This window comes from Tachysurus fulvidraco, chromosome 13 (assembly GCF_022655615.1).
Source record: "Tachysurus fulvidraco isolate hzauxx_2018 chromosome 13, HZAU_PFXX_2.0, whole genome shotgun sequence".
Classification (NCBI taxonomy): Eukaryota; Metazoa; Chordata; class Actinopteri; order Siluriformes; family Bagridae; genus Tachysurus; species Tachysurus fulvidraco.
Genome location: NC_062530.1, coordinates 19,439,840 through 19,461,921, shown reverse-complemented (window position 1 = coordinate 19,461,921; position 22,082 = coordinate 19,439,840). Strand labels below are relative to the sequence as shown.

The window sequence follows — 22,082 nt, the reverse complement described above, 5'->3', positions numbered from 1 at the left end:
TAAAATGGTGAAACTAACATTGCTAACAGCGGCGATAAGAATATGTCTAATAAGCATTGTGATTCTGATGACTGCAACATTTGGGTATGTGTGTGTGAGAGAGAGAAAGAGAGATGAGAATGAATGTAAATCTTGATGGTGCACCGTTACAAAGGTGACCTTGTTACTGTACTTTGATTTGCTGACTACAGTACACACAGATCGCAATTACAGTTAGCTCATGCAGCTATAGAAACCCTCACTCTCTTTTGTGTGTGTATCAGAAGACAGTAGGATATTGTGCAGACCCATGCTGATTGTGCATTGAGTGGGAGTGATGTAGTTGCTCATGTGAAGGGCGCGTGATGAATATAAATGACAAATACCAAAAAAAACAGATCTTTCCAGACTTCCACAAAAACATTGTTGTTATGGATCTGGCCCTTGAGAAAGGTATCAGTGACTTAAACTATTCACTTTGAAAATGTGATGTATATAGCATCTGTTTCTGGACTTGAGGATGGATGGGTTGAGTGAAGGATTCAATGAAAGACTAACTCTCTGCTGTGATATACACTAAAACTGAACATCAGCTGTCGGGGAATTGCTTGAGGCTAACATTAGCACAGAAACAGAGACCATAGCTTGGCTTTATTTGTGTAACAGCTGCCTTGTAATGCCCTGAGAATGAAGCCACTGTGGCCTAGCATAATCACTACAGAATTACATAATATGCATAAAAGGCCATCTGTGATGCATTTGGCCTGGGATGCATTGGTGACAAATCAGTCATTTGTCAAGTGTTTATTTCATTTGTTTAAGAGTGTAATAAAGGTGTTTGTGGCATAGATTCAGTGTACAGGCATAGATTTGGCTGTAAACAGGTGAGATGAGGACACAGGCACAACATACACAGACACACAAATTAATATTCAGAGTGTTTTGTGCAGCGGGCCTCAGCATGCTTGGTTAGAAACGTGTGTGTGTGTGTGTGTGTGTGTGTGTGTGTGTGTGTGTGTGTGTGTGTGTGTGTGTGATGCAAATGGCACTTTTGACATTCTGGGTAGGTTTCATTGGTTATTATTATTATTATTATTATTATTATTATTATTATTATTATTATTATTATTATTATTATTATTATTATTATTATTATTATTATTACCAGTTAACATTGAGACCATTTCTTTATAAATGATGATGATGATGATGATGATTTTAATTAATTAATCACTTTATTTATTTATTTATTTGTTTGTTTGTTTGTTTGTTTATTAGTAGTTGTTGTTTTTGTTGTTGTTGTTTTTACAAAAAAGCACAAAACACTACCACTGATTCTTATTTTTACAAAAATAAAACCATGGAGTGCTAAATATTTCTCTAGATATGTAGAATTATAGTGTGTTTGCATATTAATGAACACCAAACTTACCACATAATAGAATTTCCACAAACAAATAATGTGTCAAATGAAAGCTTCCATACTTGTTTCATACTTATTTTATTGTTCCCATTACTACTCTGTCATTGTTCCTAATTTTCTGGGTGTTTCCTGAGACAGAGAGCACATGGCTTCTTGTGTGGGAGGACTGTGCTAATCGAGGGCTCTCATTGGTTATTTTGACATGAACATATGTCTTCAAGCTCTGTGCCATTAGTGAATGATCCAGGTCATTTATTGTTGTGACATGCCCTGAAATGAAGAAAAGTGTTGAACAGATATTGAATCTAGTCATTGTCATTTTTTATGAGTATTTGAGCTTTAATGTGGGTGTTGAATAATAACCAAAGGTCATGCTTTCAGTCTGGATTCTTTTATTGAATTTGGGGCCACCATGACACTGCAAAATGCTCTAGGATAAAATATATTATCCAACTGTTCTTTGCTTGCTTCCACAAGCCATGCTGACGTGGACCGTTCACATCTCAGCCTTGTATTCTTATGCACCAGACAGATTTACTGCCCATGCCACATCTTTCTTCAACTCCATTTCCAAAACCTCCCGTTTACAGCTCTGTGGCTGCCTTTCTCAGAGCCTCTGGGCCACTTAGCATTCCATGAGGAAGCTCGTTTTTTGTCTGAGGAGCCGTGCGGGGTGCCACTGCATGTCACATATCCCCACACATGCTATTCTGCTATTCTTTTGTCTGCATTGAGTGATTTGGTCTGGCCATGTGCCAGGACTCCATTGCTGATTTTATTTTGTTCAAAGTTAAAGCTGTATGCTTGAAGAAGACATATCATGCATATAGTCAGGCGGAGTTTATACAGTATTTGCTCTGAATTCTGTATGGACATGCAACTTCTGAGGGTTTAGTGTAATAATAGAAATCCCCAACAGGAATGTGTAGCCATATGGTCCTAATCCTTGGTTTTATACAGATTATACATAGGATTATTTAGTAGTTGGATTAACTACAGAAATGTGACTTGTAGTTCAAAGTCACGCTTATTGTTTTAAGTGCTCATTTGGCAGATGATTTTATCCATTTGAATGTACATCTAAACAGATGAAAATGAAGGTTTTAGCTTAAGAGGCCAACAGTTACAGCTGGGATTTGAACTCACAACCTTCCTTTTAAAGCCTTAACCACTGAGTCACCGCTTCCCTTGTTCAGAATTATAGATTAACACAATGTGAAGGCTGCTTAAACCCTATATTATACCACATGGGAAGCTGCTGTGCGTCTTATGTTGCTTTACATTGTTGTGATTATCTTTTCCCTTAATCTTCACAGAACAAATCTGAGAGGAAGGATAACATCTGTAAGAATCATTTGAATTATATGAGCATAACAGTTCATTTCAGTGATAGATAGAGCTCAGCTGAGTCAGTGAAATCTCTTGGCAGTTTAGCCGCATTTAAATTATCTGAAGAATCAGGGCCAAGTTTTAAAGAGTCGTAGTGTCAAGCCTGAGAGGAAAGCTGTCCATCTCTCAACTCTTTTTCTCTTTCCCGTTCTCTCTCTCTCTCTCTCTCTCTCTCTCTCTCTCTCTCTCTCTCTCTCTCTCTCTCTCTCTCTCTCTCTCTCTCTCTCTCTCTCTGTCTGCATGAGAGTAGTATTCTACTTTAATCCTCAGTCTCGGCTCCAGCCCAGCACACAGGCAGGGGGAGATTACAGGGTTTACAGAGTGTTGCATTGAATACACAAAGCCAAAATGTAGTACACTGAAACTCTCTCACAGTTTTTCCTTTTTCACTCTCTCTCACTTTCTATCTGCCTTGACTAAGCATCCATAGCATTTGGCTCTTTTCCATTGCTTTCTCACACAAATTTGTTTGTTTGTGTGTTTGTCAATGGAATAGTGAAGGATCACTGGATCGCTGCAGTGAGTTTATGCCAGATTCTTGCTTTTCCTCTGCCATTAACCTGCTTAAAGAGAGAGAGCAGTTTCTCAGCCAAGGACATGTTCAGGATGAGGCCAGCAACTTCCGTCCAAGGCCACACAAAGCTGACAGTGCACTGAGCTGAACGAACTGGCACGACTAAGAGCATATGGGTCATTAGATACTAAATTCTGCTTTTAGGCTTCTGTAAAATAACACTTTAGAGCTTGCAGGGTGGCTGCTTAAACCTAGGCCAAAGTGGTCTGGGTTGAGGGACAGTTCTCACTCTCTTTCTTCCTTCCTTTCTATCGCTCTCCACCTTCTGTGGCAAATAAAAAAGCATGATTAGTCTCACTGACCAGCTGTTAGGAAGAGACTTCTTCTTTCCATAACTCCAGTAATACTCCAATAATACTTCTCTACCCATTACCATGGACAGAAAATATAACTTTTAATACATAAAAATATACATAAATGAGATAAATTATATTTTATTGTGGAAAAAGACAGAAAATCTGTTTACTTGAAAGTCACTTATATTGGAAAAATACAGGCAGTTGTTTGGGGGTTTATCCAAGTTTTAAGATTAAAAAAAAAGAAATTCTGTTAATTTATGCATTGACAATATTGTGATATGCCTGAGCAATCTTATTATTATTATTATTATTATTATTATTATTATTATTATTATTATTATTATTATTATTATTATTATTATTAATGTCCAGGACAATTGGAGGTACTGCCATTATAGTGTGTGTTTGGGGTTTGGTGTGTGTGTGTGTGTGTGTGTGTGTGTGTGTGTGTGTGTGTGTGTGTGTGTGTGTGTGTGTGTGTGTGTGTGTAAAGAAGGATTAAAATTGCACTCCAGCTGTCCCTGAAACCCAAAGAATCATATTTCCTGTGTTTCTGCTCCTCACTTGTTTCTCTTCACATATCTAATGCATGCTCATATGTCAGCGTTGCTGTTGTGAAATATGATGACGGGTGGAGGTTAAGCTGAAAAGATAATCATGAGTCCTCTGTCATTCTCCATCACACACAGAGAACATTAAAGCGTGTTTTAGAAGGCAGAATGAGCAGAAAGAGTGATCAGAAGAAAGGAGGATGGACGATTCCAATTGTTCACTCAGTCAGCCAAAAGGATGAAGAGCTGATAGTCTGTAAGTTAGAGCTTGTGGAAGTGTTTTTCACCTTCGTTATAAAAATGAAATAATGGTCTGAGTCACAACAATAATGAATATTGTATAAAAAGTGTTGTAAGGGTTGATATAACTTTAAGTGGTCCAAAAGTGCACAACACAGTTATTGATCCCAGTTTATTAAGGATGAAAACTTCTATAAAGTCTGCCCATCTTTATAGATGGCAGTAGATAGTTGTTGCCTGGTCTTTAAAGCAAACATAATTTTTCAACTTGATGTGCTGTATCTACAGTATAAATGTAATCACCATAGGCAAGAAATGTGTGTGGTACAGAAAAAGATCCTTCTCAAAACTCACCTACTATGACAGGGCTGTTGTAATATTGTGTATATAATATATAATAATATAATTCCTCTGAGCTCCACAGTCCCTGGTTTGATCCTGTATATAATGCTCAAGGAAATGCGATACATCCTAACCATCCAACACTGAAGCAAAAAGTCTTTTTGGTTATTAATGATTAAACAATAAATTTTGTGATATTTATGGTATAAGCCCTCATAGCATATTTACTAGAATGGTAGCTTACCATTACCGTGAGTAAGTACACGGAAATATGTTGAAACAATCAGCTGCAGTAATCTGTCGTACACGATATATAGAGGTAGTAAACACACATTAGGTTATGAAACACTGGAATATTTCTCAAAGTCAGTGTTTGCTTTTGAACGTGGGTATGACTGTGCTTACCTCAGGGAGTGGCAGGGTGGAGTTTTGGTGGCCAGAAGATCTGTTTTTTAGACTACTAAAGTAAAAAGATACAGTATTTGTCAGTAGAGAATACCTGACATAGCACGATAGTTATTGTGCCATAAACTTGGACACTTCCTTGATTTCAGATCATTAATCAGCTTCTAATTGAATAAGACATCAACTAACATTTTTGTCTCACCGAAATCCTGTCATGCAGAAGAAAAAAACATTTAACCTTTCAGCTTGTAGTTGTACTTCTGTCTAAATAAATGGCAAATAAATCATTTAGGCTTCTTTCTAGGTTGTGAATGAAAAGGGAAGGGCCTAAGCACATTTACAAAATGAGACATTGAACTGATGTCATACTGAGCACCAAGAGCCAAACATGATTCATTCCAAAATTCAATACAAAAGTATAAAAACAACTGACATCAGTTACAGAGTGTCAAGCCCGGACAAGGCCTTGGTGGAAACATCCAGTGCTGTTACGCAGCACTAAGACAGATCTAAAGGATCTATTCTCTTGGAAAAAGAAGAAGAAGAAGAAGAAGAAGAAGAAGAAGAAGAAGAAGAAGAAGAAGAAGAAGAAGAAGAAGAAGAACTTTCTGTTTCATACAGTCACTTTTCTTTTTTCAGTGAAAGTTAATGCTAGTTTAGAGCAATCTATGTAGAAATAATAGTGATTAGATTTCAAGCTTTAAAAAAGCATGGTCATTAGAGTAAAGGTCTAATTTGATAGAAATGTGTCTGATAAAATGATGCAGAATGAGGAATGGCTAAAATATTTCTGTAATTTCCATGATTTTTTTAACTATCTTTAGTCACATCAAGTGAAATTCTATTTAATATATAATACAATGTCTTAAAATAAGAAAATCCTACTTAGCAATTTGCAACATTCCCATCATGAAATTTCCCAGAAGTCTATTTTGGTGGAAAATTGCAGGCTTTGACTTGTGCTGAATCCAGACAATCTCTAACCTTTAAATAAGCCTGTGGTCTCTCTGGGAACTTTCCTGCTATCTCTCTCAGTCATGAAGTGTTGCTCATTGTACTGCTATAAATGTTGAGGATCACATCTCTGTAAAAAACCTAACTATGGTTTAACTATTAAACCATGCTACCTGCTTAGTTTGTTCCTGAAATCATGAATCATTATTAACAAACTGCCCAATCTGCACATTAAGGAAATGTTCCCTCTGAAAATACACCAATTAAGAGTTCAGTAACAGTGCTGTAATTGTAATTGTGCTAATGTCTTTTTTTTTTTTTGGCAAAATCCTTGTAAATGAGAGGCCATATAAATGATTACCAACACATACTTATTTGTATTACTAACATCTTCCAGAAATTTTATTGTCTTGGATCTGTGTGGTTTGCATGTGTGTTAATTTTAGAAAGCTAGAACTGGTTCATTTTTTTAGTTTACATTCTGTAGATTCCAAACGTTTCTGGTACCATAATATTTACTGGCCAGTCATTAAGATGTCTATTATCTAGCTGTTTTAAGATTGCATCCTTATTCCTTACATCCTTCCTGGTTCTTTTTTTTAATCAAGCATTGTACGCAGATGACATCCTCGTCGTATTATCTGAAGTGAGTTATTAAAAAAATGACCAGCTTTGTGCTGTCGGCTCAACACAAATCTATGCTTTACTGTGACATCAACACTATTTACACCAAGCAAAATATGAACCTTCAGTGCTAAACCAGAATAGAATTAAGTTTATTAACCTAAAACTAATGATTTAAATGTCAAGGGATCCAGATCTGGAGTCATTAACACCTTTTGCCCTTAAGATCTACCTATATTAGTCTATCTTAAGTTGATTTGCTTGGACAGAATTTCTAATCCTGTTTGTAGTTTGTAATCCTAAAGCATCATCCACATAAAAATGCTTTCATGGCTTTCTGTATTTATTAGGCTGCTCGTAAGCACTGAGGAATCCCTCAGTGGAGTAAAGGAAAGAAGGAGAAGAAAGGCCACACACTCACATATTGTTTCCATTGTGGAAAGGTTAAATGCTACAAATTGAATAGATTTTTTTTTTTAGATTAGCATTGTTGAACTCAAGTCAGAAGGCATCGATTCATTTTTTATAGCAGCAAATCAAAGTTTTGTGTAAATTATCATATTCTAATACGTTATCAGCTCTATAGCAGCTAATTCACAAGGACTTTAGATTACACTCCATGTAATATAACTCATATTCAAAATGGATTCAATTGTGTAACAAAGTAAAATTATGAAGATTTTTGTCAATTTATAATTATATGTATAAAATATATGCAACATGCATGGAAGGAGCCCTCAGGGTCAGAAACGTCCAGCATTTCCAATAACAGATTTCCAACACAGAAAAGTCGCAGTGTTGGAAATCTGTTGTCGTTTGTATCTTTGTATTGGAGAATGTAGCTTGTAGCATTTTTTAGCTTATTAACTTGAAATGACTCAACTACTGTTTATTACTACTTTTATGTAAGTGATAAGAGGAACTAAGGCGAAGATATTTTACACCATTGAATGTAATTAGAAACTGAGTATGGCATACTCTTGAAAAAAATATGTAAGTATGGACTATGCCCCATGATATTATTAAAACATTTGAATAATTGGAAAATTGTAAGAGGAATGACATACTTTGCAACTTGCTTTATTGTAAAGTAATCAACTCATACCGGCATGCTAAGTTTTATTCTCTATTTAATTTTAGTTTATTTTAAAGACATTTTGTAGCAGTGCAGTTCACAAGGACTAGCATTCTGTTCACACTGAGTCACCAAAGTTAAGTCTCAAATCTTAACCTTGTTAATTGTTAATGCTAGTCCTTGTTAATTTAACTAACATGAAGATATATTTGATGAAGACTACAACACACTTCTCAGAGTTACTCAGGATTATTTGTAAATATGTAAATGAAATGAAAATGAAAGGAAATATTACGATCTTGTGAAAATCACTTACAGCTAGAGTGTTCTCAATAGCATATTTCACACTTGAATATGAATATGAGTAATTCCAATCTCCCAAAATGTTCTTATGAGGCTTAACATCATTTTTGGACTGTGTCATTATAGTAAATTTTCTGTGGAGAGATTTGTTTGTGTTGTCTCTGGTGAAAGACTGAAGGAAGCCATAGAGTTGTTGGAGAGAGCTCCAGAGCATCGCTATGCAGTGTGTTAAACAAAGCTTTCTTTTGGCTGGGGACACATAGCGGTCAAATGGGGGACTTTGTCCTCTTCTTTCTTCCTTTTGTCTCTTAGCTCAAGCTGAATAAGACCCTTTGTATTCGGGTGCAATCACATGTCACAATATTTGAACAGCTGCACTGTGTGCACTGTATGTGTGTGCATGTACAGTGATTTTCTATCAGTGTAAAACTGTGTTGGATGGAATGAGCATGAGTCAAGGGTTTACTGATTCCTATATGACACTGATTCTCAGATATATATGAAGACATCCATGAATAACTGAATAACTGAATTTATTGTAGTTAGAAAGCCATGGTGTTTTCAAAAGACAATAGAAGACAAGACAAAAACAATTAATCCATAATCAATAAAATGTAGAAAACGATTTTGAAATAGGATAGGTTAGTGATAATATACACAATATAAATGTATACAATAATATACAAATTTACAGGCTGGAAGTGCAGGAACCCTTTGGAATTATTTTTCCCCAAGAATGCCAGGGTTTATACGATGTTGAATTATCGCATCAGACTGGTCAGAAAGTGTTCTCTGACAACAATGTTAGCAATAACTCATAGCATTGCGTTCATTCTATTACAAGGTTATAGTGTCCAGGGACAAACGCTCAAATAAATTTAGTCTAGCCTTTATTTCACTACGAAAAGCTATAAAAGTTGTTGAAAGTTCTTCTAGGAGACATTTATTTAACATTTATATGTCTTCATATAAAGCTATACCTTTAACATTCCTGAGAATCTACAGGAAAACTAGACTTTGCAATTTGTGCTTTCTAAGTGACATAATAAATGTAATTATTTTTTCATAATTACTTCTAGAGAGATTAAAAAAAAGGCTTTTGAGGAAATAACAGTTTGTACTTAATTTTTGGATGTTCCACAACATTAAATTTAACTATAAATAGCTAAAAAAATACTACATGTCTTTGTTTAATCAACAAAACTTTTTAAATTGTTGGCAAATTGCTGTTACCTAATAGGAATAAAAAAAACAACTTCAGGTTGTGATGTTATTGAAATAGTCAACTCAGGTGTTGATAATTGTATATCCATTTAGTTTTAATCATTTTTTCATGCTAGTATGCTTTCATGCTGCTCTATATCTATGTTTTAATTTGACCTCAAACTAAAAAAATTAGTTGCCCTGTAATTGTAACTTTCTTGTTTCTTTCATGGATGCCATGGATTATGTTAAAGCTCAGCATATTTATTACATGACGTCAAGGCTGGGAGTTCAGCCAAATGTTAAATACTACATGTTCACTCCTACTGCTTTATAGTCTTTAGCTAAAGCAGAGCTGAGCATTGTTAAGGAAGGGACAGTTATTGCAAGCTTGCAGTACAATCTCACAGCCTTTATTACATTTACAGCTTTGGGTTGTGTAACATGGCAGGAAGTTGTGGTCTGGCTGCATTTGAGGATCATTGTGTAACCGTTGGGTGTTGAATCACGACCAGATGATTAAAATTCTGTGTGTTGAAAATGAGAAATTATAATTATCTACTGTCATTAAATCAGAGGATACACAAAAAGGAGGGACTGAATAGTAAAAGTGTGGATTTTATGTGGATTAGTTTTCTAAACCCATTCCTAAAATAAAGATTAATTCAAACAGTCTTGAAGAATTTACATTGAATTGTTTGTATATCTTTCATATGCAACCTACAGTATATATGATAAAACAATCATTTATGCTCTTAGCTTGTTTATAACCTTCACATGAAATTGAGACCTATGTGCCTTAAGAAAAAAATGATGGCAACTGATGCTTCTTTTATACATGCAAAATGTTTTTTAAAGAAGTAAAAAAAAAAAACAAAAAAAAAACATAAAGGTAAGCATTACTGTAATAGATGTACAATGCCTGTATACTCAGGGTGCAGTGTGGATTCTTTTTTTTTTTTAAATTTGATAATGCATTACACAGATACAGTTTTGGGGAAATAGAAATCTACTTGTGAATCGCATTAAAAAATAAAATAGGCTTATTAAAGTATACAGCAACAGTATGAGATAATGGAAATATATTATATAAATATAATTTTATGGATGTTTGTTTTTCAGTTGATAGGTTAAATCACCAGGTTGCTATATGCCTGGACCGGGCTGCTTTGTGAGAATGGCATGAACTAGACTAGAGATTCACAAAAGAATAGACTGTAAATCAATCACTAACCTGCTTAGGTCTGATTAAAGAGCACACGCTGATCAATACTTCAAATCACTTGTTTCTGCACCAAATGGAAAGCCAATAAGATCAAAGGACTGTCTGGTATCTCAGCTAAGTCTATGCTACTTACTGTGTCACTTAGCACTCCCTGTTTCATCCCTTTTTCTGGCATCAGCAATGACTTTAAATACACCTTAAGTATCTTGCATTATACTGTAGAAGTGTATTTATACCCAGTCACAAATGTGGACGTGTCATTTAGAGCTGTTGACCCTTGTCGAAAGGGTTGTGTTCTCTTGTGTTCAAGTGCTGTCCAGGGTGACTGACAGAAGTGCTTTGTAAGTCATTCAATCATCTTATTAGTCATTTCATCTAGGTCATGGTCGTGAATCCAAAGCCGAACTTGGAAGCACTGGGCATGAAGCAGGAATGGACTGTGGATGGGATGCCAGTCCACTGCGATGCTTTATAGTCTCTTTCAAATAAACATACCTCATTCTAGGAAAATATATCATTGTATTAAAAATTTGAGATAAGTTTGGTTAAGCATTAAGTGAAAAGCTGAGCTTAAACTCAGTTCGAAGGGACAGCCAAACAAAATTTATTCCATTATGAATACTTTTATTTTAAGTTAGCAAAAATGGTACCACTGTCTATGCGGGCATATATTTTACTCAAAGCAAATTCTGACCTCAAGTCATTTGCATGTTTTAGTCCCAACATTTTGCAACAATGCGTAAACAGGGTGCACTACCACATCCTGATAGCTTTCATCTTAACTGGTGGCTTTGTCAATGCTGTCCTACTATATGATAAAGAATGATGAATGAGAAGGTTAAATTCTGATGATCTAACACTCAGTAGAGTCCCAGTAAACTGGCTGGACAGAGGAGAGCTTTGACCAGTCGTAGTATTTATTGTACTGGAGATGTTTGCATTGATACTTTAATTGTTTCTCCAGAGGAAATGATACTTGTCATGGTCTGTGCTGTACTTCTACTTGAATTTTTTATTTTTTAATTTTTTTTTAAGTTTTATTAAAATGTATCTGTATAGTGTTTTTTTAAAAATGTTTTACATCGTTTTAAAGCAGCTTTACAGGAATATAAAAATTCCTTACTTTTTTTTTTTATTTAATAAAATTTAGAAAATAAAAAAGTTACAATTTTTAAGTGAATTAAAAATGTATTATTATTATTATTATTATTATTATTATTATTATTATTATTATTATTATTATTATTATTATTATTTTTTAAACTACCCAGACACATTTATGTAACCAGGAGCTTTTGATTAACTTATACTAAAGCTTGATTCATGAATACTTGCTACTGTATCTTGCACATGTCTGATTAGCATTCAGAATTTGATCTGGTTTTGAAAGATGAAGTGTTCAGAGCAGGTTACAGGACTTTGAAATATAACCTCACTCTGATTAATACTGAGAGAGCGTGACAGGTTTCAATGACAGTAACCTTACCTGTAATTTGTCTGCATTTCTCTCTAAATTGCCAACTCAAGCAGATGCATTTCTCTGGTGGTTAGTTGCAGATGTGTAATGTTTATTTCATCCCAAAGAGAATGCAGGACAATTGTGGAGTTTTGTCCTTAGTTTACAGGAATTTCAGAGTTTACTCTTCTGCTTCCAATAGTAATAACACAATCTATATTCTGTACTGTATGTTTGCTAAATGTGAAGAAGATTCAAGAACATAAACTATAAGTTTATCTATTTATATTTAACAGTATTTAACATGTATTCTTGCCCACAATAGCTCTGCTTTATGTGTACAATCGTGCCAGTGTAGAATCCTAATGGGCTGTAACAGACTTATAATAGATGAGATTTTCAAAAGAACTGCATGCATCATTACTGAGGCCTTTTGACCTGCATTCTTATAAAGGCCTTTTATGAACCCCTGTATTGAACTAACTGCCTGATTCTCTCTCTCTCTCTCTCTCTCTCTCTCTCTCTCTCTCTCTCTCTCTCTCTCTCTCTCTCTCTCTCTCTCTCTCTCTCTCTCTCTCTCTATCTCTCTCTCTCTCTCTCTCTCTCACACACACACACACACACACACACACACACACACACACACACACACACACACAGAGAGAGAGGGAGAGAGAGAGAGAGAGAGAGAGAGAGAGAGAGAGAGAGAGAGAGAGAGAGAGAGAGAGAGAGAGAGAATCAGACAGTTAGTTCTGTGGGTCTGTGGGTAAGACTCAATAAAAGGAATATAAGAATATAAAAAAAATACTAAAAATTCATTTAAACTGCACATCTTATTTTCCCATTAATGTCATCATGGCTTTATGTACTTTTTCAAGAGAAAATAAATAGCGGGTTATTAGACTTAAGAACTTAAAGAATAATGTAACCATTAATGATAGTTTGTTTTTAAAACTCTCCAGATACATGTAAGATAGATGTGATTGCAAATATATTAAACATAAGTTTACCGATTTTCTGTTCCATAAATATGTCAACTTATCACTCTCTTTTATCTATATATGACATTGGAGGCTTTGCTACATATTCAGTTGCCTTGAATTATGAGAATTAATTGACTTTTTATATCAAATACCCTAAAACAATTAACCTACTTGAAGTTTCTTATAACTACTTCACTGGGAAAATCAAGTATAAAATTATTAAGAAATTGTTTAGTTCTTAATAAATAAATTAATACTGGAAATAATGTATTCATCAGTTTAAACATTATATTTTATTATAATGGTACTATGGTGGTGAAAACAAATTATAACCTGTTTTAAGTATATAAAGTCGCTCAGAGCATTTTGTGAAAGCCAAAATAATAATAATTATTATTCAGTAACCACCTAGCCAGGCATGAGACGACGGTACGTTGCAGTGGACCTTTATTCACACTGGGGCTTAATTTATCAAAGTCATTCTGCCTATTTGCAGGTTTTTGGATAGTAGGAGGAAATCTGAGAACATGTGAAACTCCAAACACACAGTGTCCTGAGCCCATGATAAATACGGCTGCTTAACAAATAAAAGAATATCATTCATCTTCAGGTTCAGAGGAACTGGAGCCTATTCCAGAACTACTCAGTGTGAGGTGGAAGTACAACCTGGATGGGATTCTAGTCCATCAAAGGCCTCCATACACACACAAAATCGAAATACATATGGATCCTTAAACAACCCTGTGCATGACAAAATCTCATGTGATTGACACTTATACTAGCTTTCTGACATAATGGATTGGGGAAAAAATGTATATGTTGAATATGCATATCTTGTATCTTGTATACACAGGGAATATCAGATTGTTCCTTTCTCTACCTGTCCTCCTTTTTTTTCCTTCCCCACTCCTATCTGCATATCCTCTCATGTTTTTTGTCTTCGTCAGTGTATTTCTCTCATTCCCTCACAGCACTGCATATGCTAGAATAAAGGATGGTGTCATATGAGATGGGCTGATTATATAAACATCACCAGTAATGTATAAGAACTAATGATGTGAAGAAAGACATGTTTTGGAGTGTTTCATTTGGCACAGTTCATTATTGTTATGAATGTACTGCATGTATGCCTTGTAGAAAGGAAAGGTTTACTATGTTTCCATGTATAATCCTTTAACTTACCTTCTGTTATACTGTACATGCATATTCCCAAAATCCCACCAAAGAGGCTTTAAGGCTTTCAAACAGCTTCTTTTCCAAAAATGGGTTATGGTTCTGTATTAGATGACAATAATCAATGCCAGTAGTGGAAATTCGAAACTAACCATAACAGGAAGGATGAATCAATGTTCACAACTTCATCCCAGCTTATATGCATTTTGATACATTCATGCTAACAGCTTGTTTTTTTCTACCATCTCTCTGCTTGACAGAATAGTCCACAGTTGGTTAATGTCAATTACTGACAGGTTCGTTCCATCTTGTTCCAAAATCAATAAGCACACAACCAATAATGCTCATATGGACCAAAAGCTATGTATGGCTCTTGTATTGCTGGAAAGACAATCTTCTTAGTTGAGTCCGCCTTTTAAAAGCTGACAGGCTTCTTATGTTTTATTCAAGGCTCCTACACACTGAACCTATGACTTCAGCGTTTAGAGAAGAAAGATTACTCGAAATGTGTGTGTGTGTGTGTGTGTGTGTGTGTGTGTGTGTGTGTGTGTGTGTGTGTGTGTGTGTGTGTGTGTGTGTGTGTGTGTGGTTTTGTGTGTGTATGTCCAACGAAGATATTACTAATAACATCCAGATTTACTTGCAGACTCTTTAAAGAAGTTATTATGCAATAACTTGATTTTGTTATTATGCAGTTATTATGCCACATTATGCAAAAGGGTGGTGTACATGACTGTGGGAACAAAAACAGACATACGTAATAATTATAATGTATGTTATGTATCTACCCACACCCTTTCCAAAAGCATGCATATCGATTTCCTTCTTAACGAAATTGAATATCCGGCATTGTAGCAGACCAGAGATTTGCTCCAGTCCTAATTCACTAATTTATCCTACGCATCCATGACACAAAGGCACTCCATTATTTGCCCAATCATCCTCCACACTGGACTAATTAGATCCCACTATGATCAACCCGGGGTCTGAATGCACCAAGACTCATACGGTACAGTAATGCCACAGAGTCACAACACAAACAAGCTTTAACAAAGGAAATGTTAAACGTTGTTTCTTCTAGTAATGCATGCCTTTTCCCAGCATAATCATTTCAGATGACTGAACTAACTGTATCCAACTTAGTGCATGTGAAACTGTTCCGAATGTTATTACCAAGTAATTAAAGAAGTTGGAGCTTGTTGCCTGGGAATGATGAATGGAGATTTTCTGTATCCCTTCATGTTGATATAAGGACAATTTGATATGGTGAAAGTAATACATACTTTATTCTGGTACAATTTGACATTTGTCTCACCAGTTCACTTGTAGTTCCAGGATGTTTTTGGCAAACCCAAAAAACTACTTCTTGTTTTTTAAGCTTTCAAATTGTTTATATCTTGTGCTGTAGTCTTCTTTAAATTTTTTAATTCTTGAAAACTAACCCTAGACCTATTTGCTTACTTGTAAACGAGCACTTTAAGGCATTATTTAATGTATTCAATTACAATATACTGTATTGTAGAAGTTGGCTCAAATACATAACAAAACGATAATTGTGTTCAAATATTAATCTAGCTTGTTGGTAGACATAAATTCCTTTTGTTCTTAAAAGGTTTTAAATTGTTTTTTATGTGAGTTGAGGGACGTGTAATTGATTGATGAGACTTAGAAAGGAATAGTGTAGAATAGAGGAAAGCTTTTTGTGGGTCATCTCCATAACACAATCCAAAACCTTACACACTGGCTAACAGTAGTGCAACTGTCCCAGGATTCTTCTGTTATAAATAACTGCCTCACTAAGAGTGTGTGAGGCCAGCGGGTCAAGCAGCCACATTTGGGAGGACGTAGGAATGCCTGGCTGTCTTCTTGGTGTGTTATTCCTGTATCCTGGAAGCCCTGCTGCACAACAGTACATTTTGTACACAGACTCACTATGGTGCACTGACTGTCTTACTCAAAGCCCTAATCATCCCCCCATACACACACCCACACCCACACATGCACACACCTCCTCATACTCGCCACACCCGTCTTCATCTTCATAAGACATCCATTGTGTGTTCACAGGAGCACACGGTGCTTGGTCTTTGTGAACAGACGGGATGCTCAGCATCATCTGAGGAAGGAGGGGCTTTGGGCTGCTCTGCCTGTCCTCTTGCCTGCCAACCAAATCACATGATCAAATCTTCCACGTCCCGTAACCATGGCAATGAGCTCTGGACCAGTCTGCATCTCATGGGTGTAGGAAAGAAGGAATAGGAAACAGAAAAACAGAGAAAGGATACAAGAAAAAGGAGGAGGAAGCTCAGAAGCGACAGACGCTGTGCTCCGTAGTAGCTATCAGGGTAAGTACAATGCTGTTGATTTCACTCCTCTGCTTTGATGGTCCTGCTGTGTGCTTAATTATTTGTAGCAGTGCTTGCTTATTTACTCCATATCAATGCAATATCCTGAGCTATCTCCCTTCTTTCTGACTAGACGACATCACTCATCTCTTCTATCATAAGGGAATAGTTCTCGGTGTTAGAAAGCATCACATGACATGTTCTCCTGTTTTACTGTTGTCATTGGCCTTCAGAAGAAATACAGATGTGAATATAAATAAGACCATTTGAGACATGTTTTGAAGCCCCATTTATTGGCTTGTTGATAAAGAGTGGATGCCTGTGTCTGATGTTACATAATCTGCGCTAAGCTCTTTGTGGGTTGCTCTCTTCAATGCTCCCATTAACTTCTTTTTATAGATCAGCACTAGCAAGGGTTTAGCTTCTGTGGAACCACTATCTGTTTCGCGGGCAGTTTACCTACATTAATCCAGTACACTGACTCAAGCCATATACAGCTCTCCCTTCCAGCCTCTGTGCGAGTTGTTTTTATGATAATGCTGCATGACAGGCATGATCATCGTTGTGATTGAATGCCATGTTTCTGATGGCTTGAGTGTTATCGATTTGAAAGGGCAGCTGATCATTGCATGATGACAATGGATCATTGCAACTGGAACATTAGCATAAAGTGCATCACTGACTGCATAAAATGCAATGAGACGTTCAAAGGAGATGTTTATTGGCTCAACTAACAGCATTCTTATTCTATTCATACTGTAAGAGACTACGTTAATCACAATAAAAGCACTGCTGTTTTATAGCTTTTGAATATTTTGTATTATTGTCCATGGTATTGTTTAAAAATCAGTATTGTATGTCTTAAACAATTACATTTTACACACCAAGGATTGTTTTCCCTACATAAAATAGCCGTAACAGAATAGTCTTAAATAGTCAGTCTCACAAGATACAATATCTAAACATTTATGCTGCCATTTCCCATGAATTGTATTTGTAGGCTAATACTTAACATATGTAAGCTATCAGTAAGTCCTTCTATAAACCATTTCTTGCTTCAGTAGTGCAAATTGTTTAGTACAGGATTTTTGTACTGCTTAAAATAGAACACTGAATCCGTATGCAGTGTCACTCCAGATTTCGCAGGTAGTAACGATGATGACAGCAGAAATGTTTTAATATATTGACTAAAACTGGATCCATGTGTGTTACATAAGAAATATGATTATAAAGTACATTTATTTGATCTCAGACAGCTGATCTACTTGTGAGATGTGAAACACGATATTGTATAAGGCTTCGTTTGTCTATCAGGATGTCACAGTGAGGTTCAGTCTATAGACTAATTATCTCAGTGCATACAGGAGTGTGAGTGTGGGTGTGTTGAGGGATTAGAACAGTGAGAGAGTGCTGATAGTGTTAGCTCAACACCTCGTGCTTGGTTTGGGGTGTACGAGCACTAAACATACTTCAAACCACTCATATCAGGATATTTTAAACCCCCTTATCTAATGTTTATAACTTTCACTCATGTTCAAGAGCAGCTCCATGCATGCTCCATAACAGACTTACAAACAAAAAAAGTCTGGTGCTGCTAAATTGTCTTCCTTCCCCAGCCAAATTCATGAACTCAGCTTTTGACACAGGCTTATTCAGGTCATGTAAAATGGTATGTTGTTGTTTTGCAGAAGACTGAGAAATGTTCTCGGGCAGTAACCCCTTGTACATGATTATAGTGTCACACCAAAATGTGTTCCTCATTGCTTCAAAATCAACAGAGAAATGCTGGCCTCTCTTACAGTGTTGACTTCTGTTTATGATATATATTACAGGAAATGTCATTTACTGTGCTGTTGACTTTTCTTATTATAAATGTGAATACTTAAATGTGAAAAAAATAACAACAGTTTGCAATCACTGAGGTCTTTCTGGCTCACAGTCTCTTATCACTCTGTACTAATTGCTGGGCTGAACAGTAAATGTTCCCTTTCCACACTGTTCTGAAAAACATTTGGTTGACATTACACCTCACAAGGAGCCTTGAAAATTAGAACAAAATGGACAACTGACATGAAAAGCTATGCCAAATACCCTTACTGACGCATATCTTTACATTACGTATGTACATTATTTTTAATTTGTTAGAGGGATGTTGCAGTATACTATGGCGTTGAAAACTTGTGCAATAAAATGCTGAATAAGTCAGATTTAAAGGAATTGTTGTGCCAAAAAAAGAACTGGAACAGACTTCTATTTTTCAGGAAAAGTTAAATCTAGGTAACCTGTGAGAGGTTTCCACCAGAGAGCCTGGTTTGCTTTTTTTACAGTAAAAGTGGCCACCTAATTTCACAGAAAGTGTCTGTTTGCCTGAGATGCCATATAAAAATGCATGTTTACTACCATTAACTGTTTCAAACTAAAATTGTCAATCCAATATATCAATTATATATTTTACTAAAAAGCTCATTGTATTGCAGTGTTTGTTTTTCGCTCTTTGCATCCTTTGGTACAGTTCTTGGTAATATTGACCGAGTTTTAAAAGCACTACAGAAATAAAAACATGGATAAAACTAATTGACACATATTCGCAATCCCAAACAATATAGATAACATCTGTGATTAATGTTTAGAATTAATACATCACATTTAACAATCAAAGTTTAATTTGTTTTTCTGATAAAGTTACAATTTGTTTAAAAATATATATATATACAGCATATATATAATATATATATATACAGCAATAAAAACATTGATGGCAGAAATCTAGATTTTTTTTAATGGAACAATGTTTTAATTAGTGTATAATATTTACTTTAACTATATTAAGATTTAAGTTATGAACTATATTATATTATATTTAACTATTAAGAAACAAAAGATTATTACAGTCGCTGGCTATGAAATACAGCTCTCATAAATACATCTGTAAATGTGGATGATTTACAACAGATGCAAAACCTTTAATAAAAATATAAAATTGGTCAAATTGACCCGAACACCACAGAGGGTTTAACTGATGTGTGAAGACACTGAAGCTTGTAATCAGATCAGTGTACACAATATATTAGACACTCCATGAACCATGGGCTTTATAGAGATAAATGTGACACCTGAAAGACTGACATCAAGCTCCTTTTTATCTAAGACAATAATAAAGATTCATTCATTCATTCATTTTCTACCGCTTATCCAAACTTCTCTGGTCACGGGAAGCCTGTGCCTATTTCAGGCGTCATCGGGCATCAAGGCAGGATACACCCTGGATGGAGTGCCAACCCATCGCAGGGCACACACACACTCTCATTCACTACAATAATAATAATAATAATGAATATGATTAATAAAAATGATTTGTTATTTAACAAAGGCAAATAAAATCGTTGATTTCTTTAAATCATTGACACTTTCTATACGGCTAGAACACGTGTCTCCGGTGTCAGGGGTTTTTGTAAAGCTCAGTAATTTTTCTGTGATTTCTAGTTTCTCTAACATGACAAGTTCTTTTATGTTCCTCATAAGTTATAAGTGATAATATGAAGCATGAAAGAACATTAAACAACACAACACAACACACATGCACATCAACTGTATGGACTGCACAGACCTACACCAAATACACACACTTCCAATATATATACATATATATATATATATCCATCAATCTGTTTACATGCTGTTTTTTTTCACGCTTTTTGCTCTTTGCACATGCTGTCTCACATTTCAGTCGTTCAGCTGTTTTGCACAATACATTATCTCAGGTAACTGCTGCTATAGCACCGTGTTCATTCTAGTATTACTGCACACGCAATATTGTTTGAACATACAGTATTTACACTGGTCGGCGCTGTTTCTGTGTATTGTTTTTGTGTATTGTCTTTTTTGTATTGTCTTGTATATTTTTGTCTGCACTGTCTTTTGTCCTGCACTGTCTTTTTGTCTTGTCCTGCACTGTTTTGTCTGTCTTGTTTGTCTTGTCCTGACTGTCCTGTCAGTTACAGGTTTGTGTCTGACTGCATCACATCACACCATTGATTAGTTTTCCATAACTGAATGCTACCACAGTTTTCACACTAGTTTACTTTATTTAAGATATGATATTACCAACAGTTAAGGTGTTTTAAACTAGGCTTTTACTAGCACAAAATGGTTACTCTTTAAAAAATAAAAAAAATAAAAATAAAACAGTTTACAACTAAACCGGTTACTAAAAAACAGTGAGCACTGAGAACACTTCAGTGGACCTGCAGGCTTTTCTGTAACCGCCCGTGATTACGTCACAGGGGGAAACCAATAGGATTAAAATCGTGGGAATGCACGCTCCACCTCGTGGGAGGGGGGGGGGTACAGAAATATATTTCTATTTACATATAATTTACATTTATTCAGGAATACCATTCCGTAGCAGAAGCTACCTGGTTACGTTTTTTAATCAGTAGTTTAGTTTTTCTCATGTGAAATATACAGCTTGTTTCGTAAACTTAACCGTGCACTTTTTTTTAACCCCCCTATTCTTCCTTTCCACGGAGTTTAGTCCATCGGCTCCTCGGCGAGTCCATTAGCGCCTTCAGTATGAATGTGAACGTGTTCAGAAGCAAATAATTTACTGACCAAACTAACAAGTTCACGGCGATCAGCGGATATTTACGTATAATGGATTAACGTCGTTGTGTGAAAACGTGTCAAGGGCGAAGCAGCCTGCGGTTGCTTGTAAATCGTGTCTGTTTTACAGGATCCATGAAGGTAAGAGCTGAGAAACACCAGGCTTCTGTCGCGCATGCGCGTTTGGGCTTAGTGTGTATAGTCACCTACAGTCAATAAGGCGATCAGGTTCATTCATGATGTGGCTCACTAGCTATTAGTTTTGTGTGCATGTATAGTATACCAGATAAGCTGCATGCAATCGAATAAGCTATAAAGCACATATTAGAAAGCTTAGATGATCCACAGATTGCAGTAAACACAGCCACACACGTGCTCTTTCAGTGTTGATGGATTATTTACATTTACAGCATTTAGCAGACACCTTATCTCATTTTACACAACTGTGCAATTGATGGTTAAGAGCCTTGATCAGGGGCCGAGTGGTGGCAGCCAGGTGGATGTGGGATTCAAACCCACAACCTTCTGCTGGACATGAGATTTGAACTCACAACCTTCTGCTGGACATGAGATTTGAACTCACAACCTTCTGCTGGACATGAGATTTGAACTCACAACCTTCTGCTGGACGTGAGATTTGAACTCGCAACCTTCTGCTGGCTGTGAGATTTGAACTCGCAACTTTCTGCAGGATGTGGGATTCGAACATCCGATTGGTAGCCCAACACCTTAAACACTAGGCTACGACACCCCAGTTGCACGTTCTTGTGTTGTTGTCTTGCATCGGATACAGACAACATCTGATCCTCAGACAGTGTTGTGAACACTTGTTTGTTTCTTATGTTGCAGTGTGTATGCCACATGCTGTAATGTAAATGTGTATGCCATGTCAGATGGATGTTTGGGTCAGATAAGGATTGTGTTGTAGAGATCTGGC

At 36.0% G+C, this 22,082-nt stretch overlaps 1 protein-coding gene across 16 annotated transcripts in view; it reads left to right on the top strand.

Moving 5' to 3' along the window:
* Positions 1–22,082, top strand: part of mical3a (microtubule associated monooxygenase, calponin and LIM domain containing 3a) — an 89,818-nt gene that overhangs the window by 174 nt on the left and 67,562 nt on the right. For all 16 annotated transcript variants that reach the window (XM_047822383.1, XM_047822377.1, XM_047822374.1 and 13 more), the window contains exon 2: positions 16,266–16,543. The gene's annotated coding sequence lies outside the window, so the exon portion shown is untranslated. The remainder of the gene's footprint in view (positions 1–16,265; positions 16,544–22,082) is intronic.